Source organism: Periplaneta americana, chromosome 15 (assembly GCF_040183065.1).
Source record: "Periplaneta americana isolate PAMFEO1 chromosome 15, P.americana_PAMFEO1_priV1, whole genome shotgun sequence".
NCBI classification, from domain to species: Eukaryota; Metazoa; Arthropoda; class Insecta; order Blattodea; family Blattidae; genus Periplaneta; species Periplaneta americana.
Genome location: NC_091131.1, coordinates 37,963,006 through 37,983,913, shown reverse-complemented (window position 1 = coordinate 37,983,913; position 20,908 = coordinate 37,963,006). Strand labels below are relative to the sequence as shown.

The following is a 20,908-nucleotide window of genomic DNA, read 5'->3' as shown; positions in this document are numbered from 1 at the left end:
CAACCTCTAGGTACGATTTAGGAAACTAGGCGCACAAATCGTACCACTTGCAGAGTTTTAAATAATGTCTTTAAAAACAATTGATAATTATTTAAAAATTCTGAAAAAAAAAAATATATTTTTTGTGTCCCAAGGTCCTGTCTCAATGTTTAACAGTATATGCAATTAAAATTCATTCCCATTTAGAAATAACTAAAGAAAAACTGAAAAGTGGTAAGATATAGGCAACCTTTCCCTATATTATATGCATGATTAAGCTAAAAATTGCTTAAATGTGCATTATGCACGTTTCTATCCCCAAAAAGGATAAAAACATGCAAATATGCACGGAAAAATTACACATATTTGGAACCGGAAAGTAATGAAATAGATAAATACTAAGTTTGAGCTATGTCCTATGTTCCTATAAAAACATGCATTTGCATGGAATTTTCGTCTAATAATAATAATAATAATAATAATAATAATAGTAATAGTAATAATAATAATAATAATAATAATAATAATAATAATAATAATAATAATAATGACTGCTTTAAGAAAAACTTAAATTTAGAATTTATAAAAAGAGTTAATTTGTGAACAAATCTGTATCATTATTTTACAGACTTAATTTTTAACAGAATTACAAGAATTTAAAAGACATGTTGGTCCAGAAAAGTGTGAATACAATTAATAATTATATATAATACATTTTCAGTCAAATACACTTTTCAGTTTGTGAGGTCAGATAATCTGTCTAAAACATGTAACCTCGGGTGAAACACGCCTCCTTGTCTGGACGTAAACAACTGAACAACTATACAAATATGGCATTCACAACGACGAATTGGACTGAGTGCTCTCCCACCAACAGCATTTGCATCACAGCTTTTTCCATCCCTTTTAAATTTATACATTATATATAACATTTTAACATAGTTAATATCAAATTGTACAAATTTAATTTTAATGATGTGACCTATTGAGAATATTTAGCCTTAATTGTATAAGGTTAATATCATGCTGTGCCTTTCCTTGTTTTATACACATACGAGAATCTAGCATCAGTGTTCAGCTTTACCATGTACAGTTTACTCAAGAGGCACGAAACTTACATACTTGTAAATGCCAGCATGTGCATTACTTACTATATTATTAATTGTTAGATCAACTATCACCTATTTTAAAATTGTTTGCATCTCATGCACCTGAAGATGACTTTTTAAAGTCGAAAATATTAGTGACTTTGTATTAAATACTAGTGCCTTGTGCAGCAAATACTGCTGCAAACTAAGTTCGTTAGACGTTCAAATAAAAATTTTTCAGATTTATTTTCAATGAAGAACACTTGTCTTTTTGATAGTTATTTGTTTCCATAATAATGAAACATACTTCCTCTGAATGGATTTTTTTAGGCCAAATACTTTTTTCTTGAACCTATCCAACATCAGTTTTTGAGTTTCAACGCGAAAACGCAAGTATCAATGTCAGGACGATAGCAGTAGCTATTTCAGGTCAATGTGGATTGTAGGCAAAAGTTAAAAAAAAAATGTCAGGTTTGCTAAGCTTTCGAACAATAGCATTTTCGTATAACTGCTGCATGTAGAACTTGAAATGTAGAGCGTAAAATTATTTTATCCTACTAAGAGATCCTGCTGAAATTATCTGGAGACTACAACATTTTCTAGGCCTCTTATTTTATCAGTAAGTAATACTTTTTGATCTTTCCTTAGGAACTGTAATTTTTGCGCTCTCTCGAGCCAATACTGAAGACAATGATACATATCAATATCTAAACTACACTGCCATTAAGTATATGAAAATGACCCAACCCCACTGGGTTAATAAGTATAAAAATATTTGATTTTTAATAACAATATTATTATCTTACTTAAGTTTTGTACTTATATATAGCAGCCACTCAGTAATAGAAATGAAGATCTAAATTAAGATATTCTCTACATTTACTTACATAACCACAAAACGTTTCACTTTGATGTCATCAATATGGCATCAATATTATGTACAATTAATGAAAAAATAGATGCATCATGATATTAACTATAATAATATTTAATTTCTAATGGTAATAATGTCATCAAACCACCTCAAGTTTCGTAAATTTGAATATCCAATACACAGCTGTACTCAGAAAATTATACACTGCAGAATCAGTTTTTAATAACAGATTGAATTGAGCTCTAAATATGTCGGCAATCCTGCAGGTCATGGCCTTCGTGTAATAGCCTATTGTTTATTGTAGTGTGTGTTTTGTTCTGAAATTCAATCAAGTCGGCCGTGATTGAATAAAATAATTCTCAAAACTGACAACAGATGGATTTTGGAAAATAGGAAAATTATGTAGGAAAATTGACATTTCACTGAAAACTACCACTTTTCCGAAAAACTTTGGATGCCAGGCATGAAAATGAGGGGTCACTCATTAAAATCCGTTCAGCCGTTTTCCCGTAATTTCCATTACCAGTTCAAATTATATATATAGATTGTGATGTAACAGATTATCTGACCTCACAAACTGAAAAGTGTATTTGACTGAAAATTTATTATATATAATTATTAATAGAATTACAAGACTTTAATATTTTTCGTTATTTTTTATTAACCCTATCGTTTCCTCTGATATCGAAACAGTTCAAGAGTCTTAAACCTTACAGAACAAGGAGAAGAAGATCAAAATTGATAACCAAACCACATGCGCTGTATTTTTAGAGATCCCAAGAAGCTTCCCCAGAACGCAGCCCTGTGACGCCATACCGCCCTGACATTCAATTCTTGTCCACTTTTATTTGCAGTCGCTGTCGTGCTAACAAGCGGACCGAGAAAATTCGAAACAAATCGGAAATGTCACTTGCGAAGAAACGAAGCGCAAAACTGTGGAAAATGTCGCCCTGAATGACGTTTCATTTTGTATTTTTTATACACTTCCAGTGAATTTCTGTCTAACGACCTTTATCAGCTTTTATCGCCAGTGTGTTGACGTCAATCACAGCACTTTGCTTCATATTGCTTCCCTCCATTTTTACAATCTGTTTTTATGTACAGTTTCCATGGTAACAATTCCCTACAAATGTAACCTGCTTTTTCATGCCACAAATAGTATTAAAAGTTTTAATTTATTATTATTATTATTATTATTATTATTATTATTATTATTATTATTATTATTATTATTATTATTATTATTATTATTATTATAAATTAATAGACTTTTTCCATAGGGAAATACACAAAATTTTAACGTTTTATAACATTTCACATTCGATTTCCACAGTAAAAATTCCTTACAAATATATATAATCTACTTTTCTTCATTTCATAAATATTATGATTGCTAACCTACAAAGGAACAATAGATGGTATCAATAAATAATCAATACGTTTTAGAAATATTCTTCGCTGATGATTAGCGTATAATGGAAAATTCTCAAAACGAATTAAACCATTGCTCATAAATTTAAGTACGCTACTCGAAGACCGACCATCGCTTGGTAAAGAGTGGCTGAGTTTATAGCTAATTTTGTATTTTGCTATGTTATAAAGTTACGTCGTACAAAATTTTGTCGAATATCCTTTTGAGAAGATTAACTCCATATGTAGATGAAATTATTGGAGATCATCAGTGTGGTTTCAGGCGTAATAGATCGACTATTGGTAAGATTTTCTGTATTCGACGGATATTGGAGAAAAAATGGGAGTATAAGGGTACAGTACATCAGATATTCATAGATTTCAAAAAGACGTATGACTCGGTTAAGAGAGAAGTTTTATATAATATTCTTATTGAATTTGGTATTCCCAAGAAACTAGTTCGATTAATTAAAATGTGTCTTAGTGAAACTTACAGCAGAGTCCGTATAGGCCAATTTCTATCTGATGCTTTTCCAATTTACTGCGGGCTAAAGCAAGGAGATGCACTATCACCTTTACTTTTTAACTTCGCTCTAGAATATGCCATTAGGAAAGTTCAGGATAACACAGAAGGGTTTGGAATTGAACGGGTTACATCAGCTTCTTGTCTAAGCGGATGACGTGAATATGTTGGGAGAAAATCCACAAACGATTAGTGAAAACGCGGAAATTCTACTTGAAGCAAGTAAAGAGATAGGGTTGGAATTACTGTAAATCCCGAAAAGACTAAGTATATGATTATGTCTCGTGATCAGAATATTGTACGAAATGGAACTCTAAAAGTTGGAGATTTATACTTCGTAGAGGTGGAAAAATTCAAATATCTTGGAGCAACAGTAACAAATATGAATGACACTCGGGGGGAAATTAAACGCAGAATAAATATGGGAAATGCCTGTTATTATTCGGTTGAGAAGCTTTTGTCACCTAGTCTGCTGCAAAAAAATCTGAAAGTTAGAATTTATAAAACACTTATATTACCGGTTGTTCTGTATGGCTGTGAAACTTGGACTCTCACTTTGAGAGAGGAACAGCGACTGAGGGTTTTTGAGAATAAGGTTCTTAGAAAATATTTGGGGCTAAGAGGGATGAAGTTACAGGAGAATGTAGAAAGTTACACAACACAGAACTGCACGCATTGTATTCTTCACCTGACATAATTAGGAACAATAAATCCAGACGTTTGAGATGGACAGGGCATGTAGCACGTATGGACGAATCCAGAAATGTATATAGAGTGTTAGTTGGGAGGCCAGAGGGGAAAAGACCTTTGGGGAGGCCGAGACGTAGATGGAAGGACAATATTAAAGTGGATTTGAGGGAGGTGGGATATGATGGTAGAGACTGGATTGGTCTTGCTCAGGATAGGGATCAATGGCGGGCTTGTGTGAGGGCGGCAATGAACCTCAGGGTTCCTTAAAAGCCAGTAAGTAAGTATAAAGTTATGGCAGTCCCGGCATTATTATATGGATCAGAGACATGGTCATTAACGAAAGGGCAACTTCGAAGAATAGAAGCTGCTGAAATGCGATTGCTAAGACCTCTTGCAGGATATACTCTTTACGACCATAAAAGGAACGCTGACATCCGAACAGAATTGTATATCACCGCCATTACGGATACTACAGAATCTTACCGCAACAACTGGTATGAACATGTGTTAAGAATGCCCAACAATAGGTTACCCAAGAGACTATTGAACTATACACCTCATGGGAAACGAGACATCGGAAGACCAAGGAAGAGATGGAAAGACCAACTTTCTTCTGGAAGCGGAACAAGCCAGGGGCCTAATCCAAGACTGTTATTGATGATGATGATGATGATGATGATGATGATGATGATGATGATGATGATGATGATGATGATGATGATGATTATGTTGCTATGTAATTTTCCAAGATTGTAATATTAAGTCAAAATCTTCAAGATTAGTAATGTAAGATGAATCAGAGTTAATTAATATTAAGAATCAACGTCTAAATAAATTTTATCACTTTTGTTTGCTTAATATTTTAAAGCAAACTGTTACTTTTTTGTGAACATACTCGGAATGCACAAGAGAGATAAATAATAATAATAATAATAATAATAATAATAATAATAATAATAATAATAATAATAATAATAATAATAATAATAATAATAAGTTATGCATGCACGGAGAACTCATCACGGATTGAAAAAGGGGAGCAGAGGGCTTAAAATGTTTATAGTTTGCTATATTATTTTTAAAGATTTCAACACTAATAAATTTTAAATAATCAAAATTAAGACGAATCAGAGAACCTTATGCTCTGAAACTGTTCGGCTGCGGTGTTGAATTGAAGTCATCCATGATGTCGGGGTAAGTGTTTCCTTTCTTCAAAGTCAAGATCCATGGGCAATTCAAAATCACTGCGGAACGTGCTAGATTGAGGGGGTTAGATTTCTTCCCGGTTACATAAAACTCGAGATATATATTCCATAGATAATGTATTCCATCCTGCCTAAGGTTTTTCCGTGGTTTTCCTAAGGCGCTAAGACAAATGTCGGGATGAGCCCTAAAAGAAATGGGCCACGGACCTGCACTCATATCCCCATTAATCTCCCTATTACTTAAAATAATTAACTAATTACATCTCTCTCCCCTCTTCGTAATTGAGCCATCATATAGCCAAATGGCTTGTCTCAAAATTGAGACGATTCAACAAGGCTCAGAACAACAATCACCTCCTACTTAATAGCCAAATTGGCTAGTCTCTTATATGAGACAACTCATCCTGCCTAAGGTATTCCGTGGTTCTCCTCAGGCGTAAGACAAATGTCGGGATGAGCCCTATAAGAAATGGGCCACGGATCTATATGCCCTTCCCCATATATATTCCACCTTTTTTTTTTTTTATAAATGATGTATGCCCTAGTTCAGATAATATTAATAGTCTATTAAATATACGAGGTCACTCAATAAGTCGCAAATTGAAAGGACAGGGACCTCTCAAATTGCAGATTAGATTTCACGGCGCTTCTTCCGACGGCCTTCACATGCTTTGTCATCGAACAACAGATGACGGCGTCTTGCCATCCTAACGGCAAACACCAGCCAACTCCTCCTCGCCCCGTTCCGTGATCAATTGATCAATCTCAGCCCCCCTCGCGTATGTGGTACCTAAGAGGTTACGTCCAATTTCGGCTTCCCCTTCAAAATTTTCTAGAGCTCCTTCAGGGGAGCAGCGTAACCCGGAGTGAGACTAGTGGCCAACAGGCTTGGAGCTCACATATTTAGTTTTGTACAGCCCCCAACCCCTTGCAAGGACGCGTTTTGCGTACCTTTTAAATTTTCCTCCCAATTCTCCTTCGATTTTTCGATTTTTTTTTTTCGATTCCATAACTTTAGCCTATGTAAAATATTTCATAGCTAATCTGTGCAATTCTGATGGTCGTGGCAGATAGAAATTTGTCTCTTTAGCATGAAATATAGTTACCTGGTTAAAATAACGCAAAATTTACTACTTCGTCCGAAATTACAGTTCAAAAAATGCCAAAAGAATTATAAATGACGTACGTGGAACAAACTTCTCACACAGTCTTTGCACACAGGTTCAACATTTTGTATTTTTGTAGTAGTGATTACCATAGCAATGGCTAATAATCATGCTCAATGTAACTTAATGTAATTTGGTGCTGATACATGAAATTAATTCACAACAAGCGCAGAAGAATTTTCATCTGTGTCACCTTCATACCTGACGGATATTATAGAATGTGAAATATATTTCATTTAATTTCAATAAGACGGTAATTAACTATTATGATAACAATGTAGGCTAACTTCTATTTAGATTCAACTTTATAGTATATTATTTAGTGCGAGATCGTGCGTATTTGCTTGGTTTCCGCACACAACCAATCCGCGGTAAGTCTAAAATTCCACATTCAGTATTCCCAACCTAACACACATAACAATTTCCCTCTTCTTACCGCTTAAGTGACATATAGATTTTACTGCTTTACGCTTTTAACATATTATTTTTAGAAACGTTCGATATAGTAATAATTATAAATTGGAAACTTACCACTGTAATTTCACCTAAATTGCACTGTTAATTATTGTTTTTAAATATTTACAAATATTAAGTAAACTCTAGAACTCCACTAAAGTTACTGCATTCGTGATGCAAGTAACATTAACGAAGCCGTGAAAAAATCAACAAGATTCCAGACTCATCATAGACGGGGGGGAAGACAGACGTATATCACGGCCTGCTGGAGTATAGAAAACATTTTAAAGCAACGATGTTGAAGATAGATATTTTTGTTTTGCAAATTTACCGTCATTGAACAGAAACCAAGATGGAGATTTCATTGCAACTAATTAGAAATTCCTCTTTCAGGTATGTAATAAACGATCTTCGCACAAATTAATGTACGATACACGAGCGGAATGTTTTCTTTCAATTCTCGGAAATTAAAAAATCTCAACTACGTTTCGCTTTTTCAAACTTTTCCTCGAACATGAAAACTTCAGCATATCGCTCTTGTAACGCATATTACTATTTCGGCTGTTACTTTCCAATTCTATAGTATACTGTCAACTTTTCGTAACGAAATCTTCAGAATTTCACAAAAGTATTCTCGCAGATGTTTCTATTCATATATTATAAAAATTTCTCTTTGATAAACCTTTTATTCAAAATCATTTACGTTTCCTATACAATGTTGTAATAGACGATTCAATTCCTAACAAAGATCTTTCCAGAAAGCAGTGTGGTGTTATTATACTCAATTGTCATGGAAACAGGTTTTTCATATTGACAATGGAAGGTCGGTCATTGACCCCTACAGAATTGTCATTTTTTTACATCGATCTGATTTTAATACAAGTACGCTTTTACCTATAGTTTAAAAATGTCATCTTTATTTCTAAAAAACAACAAAGAAGGTAGCATTTCTTGTCCTATCACACGGTCGCTATAAAACCAGCAGAGAAATAAGGCCATGTAAATATTGTTCAAATGTAATTATGTCCATGCTAGAATAACTTCATGGGAACAAATTAATTCATTCGTAGTGTTCTACCCAAGGGCAGGTCTTTCACTGTAAATCCAGTATTCTCCCATCTTCCCTATTCGACGTATGTCATTTATAATTCTCTTGAACTCTAATTTCGGACGAAGTCGAAAATGTTGCGTTATTTTATCCAGTTAACTATATTTCATAAGGTTCTTAAGAAAATATTTGGGGCTAAGAGGGATGAAGTTACAGAAGAATGGAGAAAGTTACACAACGCAGAACAGCACGCATTGTATTCTTAACCTGACATAATTAGGAACTTTAAATCCAGATATTTAAGATAGGCAGGACATGTAGAACGTATGGGCGAATCCAGAAATGAATATAGAGTGTTGGTTGGGAGACCGGAGGGAAATAGACCTTTGGGGGAGGCCGAGACGTAGATGGGAGGATAATATTAAAATGGATTTGAGGGAGGTGGGATATGATGGTAGAGACTGGATTAATCTTGCTCAGGATAGGGACCGATGGCGGGCTTATGTGAGGGCGGCAATGAACCTCCGGGTTCCTTAAAAGCGAGTAAGTAAGTAAGTAACTATATTTCATGCTAAAGAGACAAATTTATATCTGCCACGACCATCAGAATTGCACAGATTAGCTATGAAATATTTTACATAAAGTTATGGAATACATCTATCTAATATATATCTCGAGTTTTATGTAACCGGGAAGAAATCTAACCCCCATCAATCTAGCACGCCCGCCGTGATTTTGAGTTTCCCATGCATCTTGACTTTGAAGAAAGAAAACACTTACCCCGACATCATGGATGACTTCAATTCAACACTGCCACCGAATAGTTTCATAGCATAAGATTCTCTGATTCGTCCTAATTTTGATTATTTAGAATTTATTAGTGTTGAAATCTTTAAAAATAATGTAGCAAACTATAAACATTTTATGCCCTCTCCTCCCCTTTTTTAATCCGTGATCAGTTCTGCGGGCATGCATAATTTTTATTATTATTATTATTATTATTATTATTATTATTATTATTATTATTATTATGTTTTATCTCTCCTGTGCGTTTCGAGTATGTTCACAAAAAAGTAACAGTTTGCTTTAAAATATTAAGCAAACAAAAGTGATAAAATTTATTTCAGCTTTCCTCTTTGTCTCCGCATATGATCCATATATGTTAATGCCGTCTATATTCTGATATCTTCTTCTACACTAAACTTTTCTTTAGTTAATCACTTCTTATATTGCATCCTTTGGTAGGCAGTTTCTTAGCCAGTGGCCCAGCCAATTTCTTTTTCTCTTCATGGTCAGTTTCAGCATTATTCTTTCGTCACCCACTCTTCCCAGCACAGCTTCGTTTCTTATTCTGTCTGTGCATTTCACGCGCTCTATTCTTATACATATCCACACTTCAATTGCTTCTAGTTGTCCCTCTTCGTTTCGTCGTATGTCCATGTTTTTGCCCTATGCAATACAACACTTCAAACAAAGCACTTCATTAGTCTATCCCTTAGTTCTTTTTTTGCAGTGGTCCGAAGATGATGCTCCTTTTTCTATTAAAAGCTTTCTTTGCCATTGCTATCCTCCTTTTGACTTCCTGGCAGCAGCTCATGTTACTACTTACAGTGCATCCCAAGTATTTGAAGCTGTCCACTTGTTCCACTGCCTCATTTCGAATTCGCAAGTGTACCTTATTTCTTTTTCGATAACCATGATCTTCGTCTTGTTTACATATACAGAGTGATTTATATAGAACTGACACATTTCTTTCATTAATTGTTTCAAAACGAATTGTGCTAGCGACAACTTATTATACCTAAAATGTAGAGGAATTTTGGGAGATTATTTGCCTCTATGGCAAATGTTGAAAATGTCCTCCATCCTGCATAAGGCACAACTCAACACGTCGTTCCATGTTACTGGCCACTCGTTGGAGGACTCTGTTGTCAATAGCTTGAATCTCCTGTGTGATGTTGTGCTTCAGATCGTCCAATGTCTGGGGACGTGTGGCGTAAACCCTGTCTTTTAAGTAACCCCATAGAAAGAAGTCCGGCGTTGTCAAATCCGGAGATCTCGGTGGCCACAGGTTCCTGGAAATTATTCAGTCGTCAAAGAAACAACCGTAACCATATATGGCTTTAGGCCTGAACTTTTCGTAGCTCTCTGACACATTGAGTAGGTGTACCCTGTCTCCTGCGACAAACGTCTTAATGATTTTTTGGGTGACTGCTCCAGTCGTGCTCTTACGTCAACAACAGCGTGGGAAGCCTAGATGAACGATGCTTGCCCCTTTTCACTCACCAGAGATCCAGTTGTTTCCAATTTGCTTACCAGTCCCAGTATTGTGTTACTTTTGGGGGACTGCGAACACCAATTTCTCTCTGGTATGCCATTTGAGTAGCTGTAATTGAATTCGTAATCCAGTATTGCTTCACAAGGAAGAGTCGTTGATTTAATGTATACTGTATTTTCACGTTGACACAAAATGTCGAAAACAGCTGCCAACAATAGGAATAAAACATAAACATCTGCGCATCTAGTGCTGCCAACAATAGGAATAAAACATAAAAATCTGTGCATCTAGCGACAAGGAATCGAATCTCCAGAACATTCTGCTTAATTTGGTGCTAAAATTGGGTCAGTGCTGCCAACAATAGGAATAAAACATAAACATCTGCGCATCTAGTGACAAGGAATCGAAACTCTAGAACATTCTGCTTAATTTGGTGCTAAAATTGGGTCATTGAATGAATTTCCAATGGAATAATTAAAGAAAGAAATGTGTCAGTTCTATATAAAACACCCTGTATAGGCCTATTCATCCCACAGTATTGCTCACAGCTGTCATTTAGCTCAAGTAGCATGTCTCTCTTCTGCTAACAACGCCTTATCATCAGCGACTAGACGCATTTAAAATGGCGATATGGAGAAGGATGGAGCATGTGAATTGGACAGACAGAACAATAAATGAAACTGTATTGGAAAGAGTGGATGAAAAAAGAATAATGCTGAAACTGATCAGGAAGAGGAAAAGGAATTGGCTGGGTCACTGGGTGAGAAGAAACTGCCTACTGAAGGATTTAATGGAACGGGAGAAAAGTTCGAGGTAGAAGAAGATATCAGATGAATTACATGCGAGCGGAAAATAGGAAAGATGGAAAATGCTGGGTTCCGAGTCAAATACCTGACCTTGGGCAGAACACTATAAAAGAATAACTCTAATACATTAATCATAACCTGTCGTCTCGCTTCACTTACCTTTCTTCCCACCACAATCTGAACACACTCTCTCGTCATGAAACAATACTAACAACACCATGCCATCGCACCTCCTCATACTCATCCTCATTCACAATAGCCCTGCCAAGACTCTGGAATTCGCTACCTGCTAGAATCAAGGACTGTCGAAATAAAATTAAATTCAAACGCAAACTTACTAGGCACTTGGTCAGTAACTGATTTCCTGTAAATAGTTTCCTTAATCTATCACAAAATATTTCAATATCCAGTAATTTCATCACTAAACAATTTTGTTATTCTATGTTTAATTTGTAATTCAGTAAATATAAAATATTCTTTGTTTTTCTATGATAAATTATCTAGCTTTAATTAGTCAGGTAATCTTTTCGTACTTTGATTTTTATTGTAATTGTAATTGTAAATTTAATACTAATTGTAATTTTATTTGTAATTGTAATTGTAAATTTAATACTAATTGTAATTTTATTTGTAATTGTAATTGTAAATTTAATACTAATTGTAATTTTATTTGTAATTGTAATTGTAAATTTAATACTATTGTAATTTCATTCTTCATATTATACAGTGAAACCTGTTCAAATCGGAACCTGAATAATCCGGAATCCTGTCTATTTCGGAACAATTTATTGGTCCCGGCGAAATTCATATATATTATGTGTAATTTTTCCTGAATAAAACGGAAACTGTCCAACGTGGAAACGGAGACTGTCTGCTACTGTTCAAAACGGAAATAATATTTTGGAAACACTACTTTAATGTAAAATGTATTTTGAAACAGTATGTGCTTTCAAGGAATGTACGAAATACGTAAGTCACTAAGACAAAAACAAGTTTTCTTTGTAAAATTTTTGAGGGTGCAAGAGTGTGTTGGCCTGGTGATCATAAATTTTGTTACCCTATTGACTAGGCAGACGATCCCTTCAAAGATGTGCAATGCTTCACTCCTGTATAAGCTACTGTTGTAGCTGGGTAGAACGCAAGTGTATTAGTGATTTCGTGATAAAAAAAAGTTGCGTAATAATGTTGCACTATCATTAATTGATGAAGTAAAAGTTATCGAGGAAAATGAGAAACGAAGAGTATGGAAAATAATGTTGAAATTTATGAATGGAAAACTCAGGTGTAACTTAACACTTTAAAAAATAAAGGCCGTATCATGATTGAGTGGCTTGGGGTCAATAATGGTTACATAAAAGGAAACAGAAAACAACTGGTTACATAGAAATAAATGAGCTGTTGTAAGAGTGGATTGTTCTTGCCCTTTCAAAGATCATGCAAATTTCTGGACCTATTCTGCAAAGAAAACCCTTGAACTGGCAAAGAAATTAGATAATCCAGAATTCAAGACCTCTAGGCTCCCAGTTCAATTCAATAATGTGCCGTGACATACAGTACAGTATTATAATATAGTGTTAGATATTAAATTTGGTGTAATTAATAAACTTTATAGTGTTTAATGAGTGAGGTATGGTACAATTTATACAGGAAATAAAATTTTCATCAAGATCATTCACCAATTAAATAAGCGACAGGAAACTGAATTAATGCCAGTAGTGTTAAACGGAATATTTTGTAATTTCTACAATTTGCGGCATGCCATTTTGTTTTTAATTTATACAAATGATAAAATATTCCATTTTAACTTCACACCTGAATAATACGGAAACCTGTCCATAACGAAAAAAAAAAAATTAGGACCATGTCACTTCCGTCTTGAACAGGTTTCACTGTAGTTGGAATCTCCCGGTAGAGGGGCAGAGAAGGACTGACGGCCTTATCTCTACCAGGTTAAATAAATAAATACTAAAATGCTAAATAACGCTTACAAGAATGATTGTGGCTGTATAGGGACACAGGCGTGGTTGGTAGAGAATACAAATCGACAGATATAGGCGAGATCTTTCGTTTGGCACAAAATCAGAGGGGCGCAAACAGAGAGAAGTCGCGAGTTTACGTCTAATGCCCAAGTAATTAGTTACTTCTTTACGCACTATTGTTTTAAAGGCTCACTTTACGCTCTGATAACAGTGGGTAAAATGCAACTTTACGCATTGTCGTAGAAAAAAAAATTATATGCAGCTAGATCGCTGAAATTGGCCTCTGTGGCTGGAATATAACGTGTTCGTTTGTTTCGATTCTTTAGCATGTGTGTTTATTGATTGCACCAAGAGTATGTATCCAAGTGGGGATTAAAACACTAATTTCTGACAGACGCAAATTACTGCACACATCTACTCTTAACATTTGCTGTCAGAGACACTTGTATTAGTTATTAGATAACAATAATTTGAAGTGGCAGCAAGGGTATCACTAACACGGAATTCCAAATGAATGATAGATTATTCATACTTCTACATACGCTCTATCGTGTGAATAGATATGGAGAACTCCCACTCAACAACTCTCACCTTAGATCAACGTCATTATCTTTCACTTAACTATGTTAACTCAAAAGGTCATTAGTAGAGACCGGATTTTTAGGTTTTTGGAATAGGTGAAATATGTTTTTTTAGGTTTTATGTCCAACCTTTGAAAGGGGTCGCAAAAACTGCCAGATCGTTAAAAACGTACCCTTACAGTATTCTTAAAAATAAATATTTATGAAGGCAACATGGACCACGAAACTGACCTTTTCAAGAACCAAAATATTTATCAAAACTTATAAGATTCGAATTTTTGTTCCTTCCCCTTTAACATTGTATAGAGCACATCTAGGTCAGAAAGCATGGGTAGACATAACGGCTCGGTTAGAAAAGCCAACGTACTATGGTAGGAACGATCATGATTTTAAAATCAAATGTAGGAAACAGAAAACGGATGTACGTAAATTCTCATTTTTAAATAGAACTATAAATGATTGGAATGACCTGCCTGCAGCGGTCTTTGAGGGCTGTCCTTCCTTAAGGAGATTCAAGAATAATTTAAAGAGTTGTGTATAAAGTGAAAATTAAAATTAAGGTGCCATTCAACATTTAATTTTTTAAGGTGGCATGTATTTATCTAGCCTGACGAGTTTACTTCCTTGGTTTGAATTGTAAATTATTTAAGAATAGCGTGTAAGAGGGCCTTAGACTAGAAATGTTTAGTTTAAATGTAGTTCTGTTTATAAGTATGCATAAGAATGCAATTATTAGACTTTATTTGAACTGTTGTATCAGTGAAGCGAGGTGAGTCAGTGAAGTTATGGTTTTACAGTGCAGTGAACAGTTCCGATCAGTGATAATTTATAGCGTCAATGAAATGTGTTCTATAGTGTCAGTGAAATGTGTTAGAGTGTCAGTGAAGTGTGTGCTAAAGTGTCAGTGAAATGCGTCATAGTGCCACTACAGGGAATGAGATGAGAGTAAAGTGAAAGACTATTGAAAATTATGTAGGACCTATACATAATTATGTAGGTTGTGTTGTAAAATTAGGTGTTTTATTTTATGTTTTATTATTATTGTGTTAAATTGCATTGTGTATTCTTATTGTATTGTGTATAAAATTGTATATGTGTTGTAAATTTTATTATGTATTGTAAATTTTATTGTGTATTGCTTATCATTTTAACTGTGTATTGTTAATATTGTATATACCACTGCCACCGGGTGCTTGCCCACTTGCAGTGTAAATAAATACATACATACAACATTACTTGTAGTTTGAATAAATTATTGTAACAATTAACATTTTATCTAATATAATTTACCTTGATATAACTACATAAATTTCAATTCTCAATAGATAAAAGGTACAAAAGATAGAAGAATTAAAGCCAATCTAACCTCATAAGAAATTGTTTGAGCAACAACACGTAATCCCCCTAACAATGCATAATTAGAATTAGATGACCAATCCGCAATTATAAGAGTATATACGCCCAAACTAGTACAACAAAGAAAAAATAATAAACCCAACTCAAAAGAAATAAAACCAGTAAAGTAAGGAATTACAAATCATACCAACAAAGACAAAAATAATCTAAAAACAGGAGCAAAATAATAACATAAATAATTAGACAAAAAAGGAAATGTCTGCTCCCTAGTAAAAAGCTTAATTACATCTCTGAAAGGCTGCAAAATACCAATAAAACAAACCTTATTAGGACCTTTACGAATATGAATATATCCAAGAACTTTATGCTCTAATAAAGTCAAAAAAGCAACACCAACTATAACAAAAATAACTAACAAAATAAAAATAAAAAATAAACCAAAAATCTACCTAAACATAAATACTATTTATAGAATAAATCTATATTCAAAGATTCTAAATCCATTGCACTTATCTGCCAAAACAGTAATAATTAATAATAATCATAAATAAAAATTATTGTAAATATCTGGTCCTCTCGTACTAAGATATAAAATTTATTATAGATAGAAACAACTTTTGAATTAAATTTGTTCAAACTTGGTCAAGAATTATTTAAAAAGTAACAACAAACAAACAAAATAACATTATTTACTGCCACTGTTCCCGGTTGCAATATATGACCAAAATACTTTTCAATATTCTCGCGATTTGTAACAATTGTTATGATAAATGCGTAAGAAAATGTAATTTTGTAGTTAAAAATAGGAAAAAAAAAATTGTACGAAGCAACTATAGAATTCACAACACATATTTAGCTTCAGAATAGTAGTTAATTAAAGAAATGATACTCCTGAATAGTTCATTCTTTATCTGCAATATTCTTTTATCCTTAAAACTCAATAATAGTGGTATTTTACAAACAACTTCAAATTAGTGTAACTCTGAAAATATTGAGATTAGGACAAATGTTTATACGACATTTCTTGCTCAGAATGTCTTCGGAAATATGCTTCTTAAGTGACGGTAAAACCTCGTGTATCAACCTGTATTTTCTCATTAATAATCTTCCTCGCATGTACTCGTGAAAATTGTTAACTAATCCAACAGTTCATAGCATAAATACTCGTCGAAAATGACTTTCATACTCCATCGGCAAGTCTATCGTGCTATCAAAAAGAAGTGCGTTATATGGCAATAAAATTTTTAATAGCCACCCTATGGATATAAAAAATCAAATTCGAAATCTAAGATTATTATAGAAGTACCTAATTTCTTACGCCTTCTATTCTGTAGGTGAATTTATGACGTTCAACAGCGCTGCAAGCATATTTCTGCCTTGTATGAATATTTAGTATTTTAGTGGTGTTCAAATCAAGTCGTGAAGACTTAGAACCCAATCCATAGTGCAAACATCCCATGAAGAGCTAAGCCGATCAGCCGGCCACATGTCTCAGCAGAGGTGAACGATCATCCAAGCAAAACAAAGGTATTAAGTGGTCAGCACGATGATCTCTCGAGACATTATATTTAGTTTTCAAAAATGGATTTCGTTACCTATCGTAGCTTCTCAAATTCATAAACAACGGGTAGCAAAAGATAGAGTACGACACTTACCATAGCAACCAACACTTTATTTCCAGAAGTCCCAGAACAGCGAAGACGTACCGGGTTTTCTAGGTAAGTTCCCTGGAAAGAAGAGATTTGATTTTCATAGAGTATCTTCAGGGTACTCGGAGAGAAAATTTCAATTTTCTAAACTAATCAAACAAGAAGTCTAAAATTTTGCTCAGTTATTATGCTGTACCGTATATAGTGTATATACATATTTTATCAAATTTCGTTTAAAAATATATGAGTTATTAACATTTTTGTAAAATTAAGTAACTTAAAAAAATGGCTAACATTTTTGCCTGAAATTACATTTTTATAACTTTTAAAAACTTCCAAACAAAACTTATTACCCACATTTTTCATTAGTTTCACCCAAAAATAATAAAGAGATATTTTGTCTCGGTATATGTATGATAAGACTTTCTTGTGTTAAATTTTAACGTACCTTGTTTACATGTTTCGACCTATTTATGGGTCATCTTCAGAACTGGTCGTTGTTGGTCTTGGCGCCTCTTGTTGTTTCTTGTGAGGGTGTGTTCGTAGTGTAGAGTTGTACGTTAAAATTTAACACAAGAAAGTCTTATCATACATATTCCGAAGTGATACAGTGCTAAAAGTTGTGTAATCAAGATGTAAAATATTCTGTATTGTCAATTCTAAAAACAGTAAGAAAAATTAGCACCTGTTGCAAAAACAAATTAATATTTAAAAAAAACTGTCACTTAAAGAAAATCCTTACAGTACGTTCTGTTACATACATACTGAGAAACTCTCACAAAAATTCTTGCATGTAGTACAAAATTTGTATGAGAAAAAGCTTTTTAGTAAAGCAAAATATGCAAAACTTAAAAACTGGATAAATTAATTTTAGATTTTAAATACCTATTCAGAGCGCATAGCATTTTAAAATGTCCGCCAAAACACGTAATAGGAGGGGCATAACGGTATGAATATTGGCCAGAGCTTCCCTAAACATTAAACAATTTTTTAATGCTAAGAACAAAAAAATTTATTTTTTACCAAAAATGAAACATTTTTACCTCGGTGTAACCTTAACAGTAATTCACGCATAAACCTTGCGGCTATCTCTCCGATTCAGCCTATATTCTTTTCTCCTTCCAGTTTCCTTTCTATCATCATAAATTATGAGTCCAGCATGGACAATAAAATTAATTTCAGAATATACGCATAAATTATAGGCATGTTGAGGCATGGGACAGCCAAGAAACAAGTTGGGAGAATGTTATATGAGAGAGAAACAAGCCATAAACCCTACTTTTTACTTAATTACAAGTGGCTTTTGAAGAACCCGAAAGTTCATTCCCGCCCTCACATAAGCCCGCTATCGGTCCCTATCATAAGCAGGATTAATCCAGTCTCTACCATCATATCTAAACATTATCCTCCAACTACATCTCGTCCTTCCCAAAGGTCTTTTTTCCTCCGGCCTCCCAACTAACACCCTTTATGCATTTCTGGATCGCCCATACGTGCTACATGCCCTGCCCATCTCAAACGTCTGGATTTAATGTTCCTAATCATGTCAGGTGAAGAGTACAATGCGTGCAGTTCTGTGTTGTGTAACTTTCTCCATTCTAGTGTAACTTCATCCCTCTTAGCCCCAAATATTTTCCTGAGCACCTTATTCTCGAACACCTTTGACCTCTGTTCCTCTCTCAAAGTGAGAGTCCAAGTTTCACAACCATACAGAACAATCGGTAAAATAACTGTTTTATAGATACTTGAATTTTTCCACATCTTCGAAGGATAAATTTCCAATTTTTATATTTCCATTTCGTATAATATTCTGGTCACGAGACATAATCCTATACTACGTCTTTTCGGGATTTTCTTTCAAACCTATCGCTTTACTTGCCTAAAGTAAAATTTCCGTGTTTTCCCTAATCGTTTGTGAACTTCCTCCAAGCATATTCACGTCATCCGCAGAGACGAGAAGCTGATGTAACCCGTTCAATTCCAAACCCTGTCTGTTATCCTGGACTTCCTGAATGGCATATTCTGGGGCAAAGATAAAAAGTGTAGGTGATAGTGCTTCTCCAAAACTTCCCTCTTAACAGAGTCACATGCCTTTTTGAAATCTATGAATAACTTATGTACTGTACCCTTATACTCCCATTTTTTCTCCAATACCTGTCGAATAGACCTGTGGAATAGAAAACTTCCTTCTTAACAGAATCATATGCCTTTTTGAAATCTATAAATAACTTATGTACTGTACCCGTATAATCCCATTTTTTCTCCAATACCTGTCGAATAGAAAACTTCCCTCTTAACAGAGTCAATGCCTTTTTGAAATCTATGAATAACTTATGTACTGTACCCGTATACTCCCATATTTTCTCCAATACCTGTCGAATAGAAAACTTCCCTTTTAACAGAGTCATATGCCTTTTTGAAATCTATGAATAACTTATGTACTGTACCCGTATACTCCCATTTTTTCTCCAATACCTGTCGAATAGAAAACTTCCCTCTTAACAGAGTCATATGCCTTTTTGAAATCTATGAATAACTTATGTACTGTACCCGTATACTCCCATTTTTTCTCCAATACCTGTCGAATAGAAAACTTCCCTCTTAACAGAGTCATATGCCTTTTTGAAATCTATGAATAACTTATGTACTGTACCCTTATACTCCCATTTTTTCTCCAATACCTGTCGAATAGAAAACTTCCCTCTTAACAGAGTCATATGCCTTTTTGAAATCTATGAATAACTTATGTACTGTACCCTTATACTCCCATTTTTTCTCCAATACCTGTCGAATAGAAAACTTCCCTCTTAACAGAGTCATATGCCTTTTTGAAATCTATGAATAACTTATGTACTTTACACGTATACTCCCATTTTTTCTCCAATACCTGTCGAACAGACCTGTCTAATAGAAAACTTCCCTCTTAACAGAGCCATATGCCTTTTTGAAATCTATGAATAACTTATGTACTGTACCCGTATACTCCCATTTTTTCTCCAATACCTGTCGAATAGAAAACTTCCCTCTTAACAGAGTCATATGCCTTTTTTGAAATCTATGAATAACTTATGTACTGTACCCGTATACTCCCATTTTTTCTCCAATACCTGTCGAATAGACCTGTCGAATAGAAAACTTCCCTCTTAACAGAGTCATATGCCTTTTTGAAATCTATGAATAACTTATGTACTGTACCCATATACTCCCATTTCTTCTCCAATACCTGTCGAATAGAAAACTTCCCTCTTAACAGAGTCATATGCCTTATTGAAATCTACGAATAACTTATGTACTGTACCCGTATACTCGCATTTTTTCTCCAATACCTGTCGCATAGAAAACTTCCCTCTTAACAGAGTTATATGCCTTTTTGAAATCTATGAATAACTTATGTACTGTACCCGTATACTCCCATTTTTTCTCCAATACCTGTCGAATAGAAAACTTCCCTCTTAACAGAGTCATATGCCATTTTGAAATCTATGAATAACTTATGTACTGTACCCGTATACTCCCATTTTTTCTCCAATACTTGTCGAATAGACCTGTCGAATAGAAAACTTCCCTCTTAACAGAGTCATATGCCTTTTTGAAATCTATGAATAACTTGTGTACTGTACCCGTATACTCCCATTTTTTCTCCAATACCTGTCGAATAGACTTGTCGAATATAAAACTTCCCTCTTAACAGAGTCATATGCCTTTTTGAAATCTATGAATAACTTATGTACTGTACCTGTATACTCCCATTTTTTCTCCAATACCTGTCGAATAGACCTGTGGAATAGAAAACTTCCTTCTTAACAGAATCATATGCCTT

The 20,908-nt window shown here is 34.2% G+C and overlaps 1 long non-coding RNA gene across 1 annotated transcript in view; it reads right to left on the bottom strand.

The window, feature by feature from the left end:
• Positions 1-17,168, bottom strand: part of LOC138714797 (uncharacterized) — a 254,869-nt gene extending 237,701 nt beyond the window's left edge. Inside the window, exon 1 of the long non-coding RNA XR_011336088.1 lies at positions 17,095-17,168. This is a non-coding gene — a long non-coding RNA (uncharacterized lncRNA). The remainder of the gene's footprint in view (positions 1-17,094) is intronic.
• Positions 17,169-20,908: the final 3,740 nt, after the last annotated feature.